The sequence below is a fragment of the Podarcis cretensis genome (assembly GCF_951804945.1).
Source record: "Podarcis cretensis genome assembly, chromosome: 7".
Classification (NCBI taxonomy): domain Eukaryota; kingdom Metazoa; phylum Chordata; class Lepidosauria; order Squamata; family Lacertidae; genus Podarcis; species Podarcis cretensis.
The window spans coordinates 46,695,818-46,701,282 of NC_137176.1; positions in this window are offsets into that span (position 1 = coordinate 46,695,818).

Sequence of the window (5,465 nt, forward strand, 5' to 3'; positions counted from 1 at the left end):
ACCCCCAAGGCTCAGCCCTAACTACAGCACTGCCCTCATTCCACTGACAATGATTGCCACTGCTCTAGTCGTGTATTAAAAACAGCTGCTTCTAGATGGAATTACTTGGGGAAATTAGCTGCCAGGCTTTAGTTTCGATATTCAATATATTGTTTTCTGGAAACCAATTATTTTCTCTGGTTATTTTTTAAAAGTTACTGAGATGTGCTGATGAATTTTATGGAAAAATAAGTGATCTTCATCTAGGGAACCAATGGTATTTTTATTTTTCTAAGCCTGAATATGGGGACCATCAAGACAATGACGCTGACATTTAAAACATAGACAAATGTAAAACAAACCTCTAGATACATTAGCTGGTTCTGTAATGTTTCACAGTCCTGAGGATTTTGAGGAAACCACATTCCACGGAGCTGATCTGCTTCTCAGCTATGCCAGTTTTGCTGACTAGTCTTTTTAAGAGCCAGCATTGTTGTCTAATTGCAAATAAATAATCACAAAACCAATCCAAGCTTGCTGTGCTGTAACAGCTTTATTATTTGTTACTTTGGGGAAAGAGATTTCCCTAAAAAGTTATTGAAAAATTCCATTGTGTTTGTGAACCATAGCAACTGTGATGAGTTAAAAACAAAACAAGCCCCCACCCTGTTTGGTAGATGTTACAAAAGTACAACCCAACACTTTCTGTGCATTCTTATTTCGAGGTGAAACGCAGGAGTCATATGTGATCTGTAGAATACAGATGACTGAAAGCACTCACATTTCCCATCTGTGAGTCTGTCTGCTGTTTCCTTCTGAGCCACTTTACTGGCACAGCCAAGAAAGTTGATGTCAGAAAGCATGTTGGGGAAACTGTCACGTTTCTCCTGGGGCAGCAGCAGTGGCTGGAAGAGTGGCAGAGGCAGAATGATGTTCCTCACCTGGCTTCCCAATTCCCAGTACAGTCGTACCTTGGTTCTCAAACAGAATGTGTTCCGGGAGTCCGTTCGACTCCTGAAACTGTTTGAAAACCAAGGCACAGCTTCCATGGAAACCATGGAAGCTGGGCCGGATGTTCGGCTTCCGAAAATCATTCAAAAAGCACAACACTCACTTCTGGGTTTCAATCATTCGGGAGCTGATTTGTTTGGGAGCCAAGGCGTTTGAGATCCAAGGTATGACTGTATTGCTGCAGTTAACCAACAGGTAGGGGCGAAGCATGGGGAACTCAGGGTGCAAGACAAAATCGCAAAAAAGCAAAAACAAAACCCAAAGTATATACATTAGGAGGCATGGGTACTGAGATGCTGAGGATTTTTGTGAGGATCTTTCCACAAAATAAATTACAAACTGATGGGGAAAAGTAGTGGACAGAACATGCAATTGAAAAACTGAGGGAAACAAAAGTCAATATATTTGTCCATCCCAAAACCATATGTAATTTATTTTTTTAAAAGAGAGAGAGAGAAGGGGGATAATATAGGAACTCTTTTAATTACTTAATTAAAGAACTTCAATATATTCTTGGGCTATCTTCCTAGCATTTTCAGAGTGTTTCCATACTCTTAGACTGTTAATAAAAGCCACTAACAAATTTACCATACCCCACCACATACAGTGAAGTTATTTAAGTAATTAAAAGAGTTCCTATATCAAGTAACAATGGAACCCTATGACAGAGGAATGTGTCTTGTTTGTAGATTTTTCTCTTCCAGTAAACCATCCACATTTTGAAAGGGAAAGAAGAAGGTTGTCCGCTGGGATGAGGAGTCAGGAAGTCTAATAACTGTCCTTGGCACAGCCACTCTCCTGCTATGTGTCTATTGACCCTAATAATTTTTATTTTAGTGTTTTACTCTTTAAATCAGTTCAGCAATCACCTATACAAAAAGCAGCAGAGGCAAATTTTAACTGATTCCACATGGAAGTCCCTTTGTTTGTAAATGCAGTTGCCATTCACGGGGCACGTTGTATGGAATGCAGTGTTGTGTGGCAACTTTAAGGCATTGTATATATATGCAGAAACTCATTTTGCAGTTTTAGTTAGTCAAATGTTTCTGTGTCTAATGTCTCCTATAAGGGTCTCCATAGCAGTTCCCGAAGTTACTTCTAGCCCACGCATAGACCCAGTAGCAACTTTTAATAGTTCAATGTATAGTTTTGATATTTGATTCTTGTGTGTTACTGAAAAAGAAAATGTAATGGAACACATGCCTGTAAACACAACTTCAACGTTACTTATAGACTGAAAAAATGGATTTGAATTTTCCAGTGTAATTCTCAGCTATGAGTTATATCAGAAATGCAGCAACAGTGTGTTCCGTTCAGTCTGTATCCCATACTTAGCACACAAAGCTCCAGTGCAGCTAACAAGAGACTTCTCCTTTTGTTTACCTGTATCTTTACTTCAGGATCGTAAGCCCCTTGGCCAAGTTGCCTATCACACCTGTAATCTGTAAACATGGTGAAAAAGGTAAAGGGACCCCTGGCCGTTAGGTCCAGTCGCGGACAACTCTGGGGTTGCGGCACTCATCTCGCTTTATTGGCCAAGGGACCCGGCGTACAGCTTCCGGGTCATGTGGCCAGCAGGACTAAGACGCTTCTGGCGAACCAGAGCAGCTCACGGAAACGCTGTTTACCTTCCCGCCGGAGCAGTACCTATTTATCTATTTGCACTTGATATGCTTTCAAACTGCTAGGTGGGCAGGAGCTGGGACCGAGCAACGGGAGCTCACCCCGTCGCGGAGATTCGAACCGCCGATCTTCTGATTGGCAAGCCCTAGACTCAGTGGTTTAGACCACAGCGCCACCCGCGTCCCATGTAAGATGGTACTAAACAAAGAAAATAGTAAAACAGTACAATTGACTTTTTTTTTTTAAGTGACAAGTTTTGTCACTTAAGTCTGTTCCTCAAACCACATAATGAACGGCTGAACCAGTGGTCACCATCTGCCAGGACAGCACCCAACCTCCTCTGGAACCCATGAAAGGTGTCAGTAAGTATCTTCTCAATGCACAATGAGTGAGAGACTGCTCCTGCTCAGTTAATATTTTGACCGGATCGACCTCTTTTACACCCCTTACAATTGCCATTTTGTGTTATGCCACATCCCCATGACCAGCCATTTTGTGACTAGCCCCCTCAGCAATTCCCCCCCCCAAAAAAAAAATTCCAGATGTCCCCAATATCCCCTAAAGGTGACCCCTGGATAAAGAGGGAAAACACTGATGAGAATGGGATTCCCCCCCACCATTGAACTATTATGGAAAGGAATATGAAATGCAAGGTAGAACTGTGCAGCTATGTAGACTCTGCTGGATGGCACTGACACATGGATGATAAATTGCCTGTCACCAGCCCTTTTTCTCTCTGAATAAAGTCGTGAAAGGGAGAAGCAGGAAGAAGCATGCTTGCCGGGGCCACCCCAGCATCCTACAGCCAATGGACAAGAAATGTTTGCACCATGAAAACTGTGCCCAGGGAGGTTCCCCATGCGATTTAGAACCCTGACTGTGCAGGAGAGAGGTCAAATATAGGAGAGTTCAATGACATGGATTTTCTGTCTATAAAATATCCAGTAACGCTCTCAAAAACAAAGTTTAAAAATCTACTTAGTTGCTGTTATTCAGAACTACTATGGGGGCCCTTAAATAGCCATGCAACCATATGGAAATCTGTGATATTCTTCCTGTTGAAATAACGGATGCAGAATTAATCACACATTCCTAACACACCACTGAGGTACCATTACAGTAGCTCTCAATCCAGTGTTTGTTTTAAACAATATATTTTCGTCCTCTTGCCAATAATAGATTCATGGAATTACAAACAGATACTTATAAAATGCAGATCTAGGAACTATATAATATTACTTTATTGTTATTTTATGTAATACATGAGCTTTTATTCACCATGGGAACACTAAGCTTTCTTTTAATTACAAATTATTATGTAAAACTTCTGGCTTATTTGCCATGATCACAGTCCACCATATAATTTGAAAAGGGCATCAAATTGTATCCAAACATAAGGTTCCTTTGAACAGGAGGAGGCAATTTTTGCAATCCAAATGCTGATCTCTCTCTGTCTCTGTCTCTCTCTCTCTCTCTCTCTCAGTGGCGTAGCGTGGGTTGTCAGCACCCGGGGCAAGGCAAGTAATTTGTGCCCCCTAACCCGTGGATTTGCGCCCCCTAACCCGTGGATTTGCCCTAACCCCAGAAGTTGCGCCCGGTGCGGCCGGCCCCCCCTGCACCCCCCACGCTACGCCACTGCTCGCTCTCTCGCTCTCTCTCTCTCTCTCTCTCTCTCTCACACACACACACACACAGTCTTGGATGGGAGCGAGAGGAAAGTGGAACTTTCTAGGAAAACTATAACACACATTTGCTGACCTTGTTTCATACTCTTTCCTTTCCCCCCAAATGTCTTGCACCATGCGTTTTAAGGATTATGGCATGTCTGATATATGATGAACCCTCAATTAGAGGAGAACGATCAAAAGAAATTATTGCGTACCTGTTCATTACTAGTTATATTTTTTGCCTTTGAAGATGACTCTAGAAAGCTATTCACTGTCTTGCATTTACCATATCTTTCATTATGCTGAAAATGGAAATGTGCTCTCACAGCACAAACACAGGGTATCTGTAGCAGCTTTCATTGGTCCAAAGGTGACTTTAAAATCATAATATGTAATCCAAGCTACTCAGCTGAAGGCAAAAACATTCTGCATGCCAAGCAAACAGTGCTCTGGTTTCTCCATGCCCAAAAATTGGGAGTGGGGAAGAGAGAAAGAAACTCAACTTAAATAATTTAAAAGTTTGAGCCAAACTCTGTGGTGAACAATGGAATGATACATATGGCAGTCATATGTTTTTACTGGGTTCCAGTTTCTTGTTCACATTCATGAGTTACTCAGTACTACTGATGAAAGCATGTGCACACTATCTGTATATAACCAGCACCAGCTCCTGGAAAATTGGGCGGTTGTTCAGGTTTGTTCATAGCTGAAGGGTATTTGACATAGCTATACCTCACGCCCTGCAACCTGTTCACTATTCTCTTCCTACTGCTCACTGACACCTCCAAAAGGGGGAAAATGGAAGTACTGTAGAGCAATCACTATGGGATGTCCGTGCATAAGTCTGGATCTTGGAAACAACACTCCTCTCTTCCTTAGCACCAAAGCTGAAGAACAGTTGGATGTAGATGATACTTTGAAAACTCTAGTAGCGAACCTGTAGCTGTTGAGATGATGTTGAACTCTAGCTCCCATGAACCCCAGGCAGCATGGTCAATGGTCAAGGATAATGGAGTTACAGCCCAACAACCTCAGGAGGTTGATGTTTCCCCAACCCCCTTCTTTGAAAATAAGTCTGATTTCATTGTTAACAGTTTTCATCTGAAAGCACCGAAACATTTATTTGCCAAGCAGATAAATTAGCCATGCCTACATATCTTAAACAAAGTTAACGCTTTTTTAAAA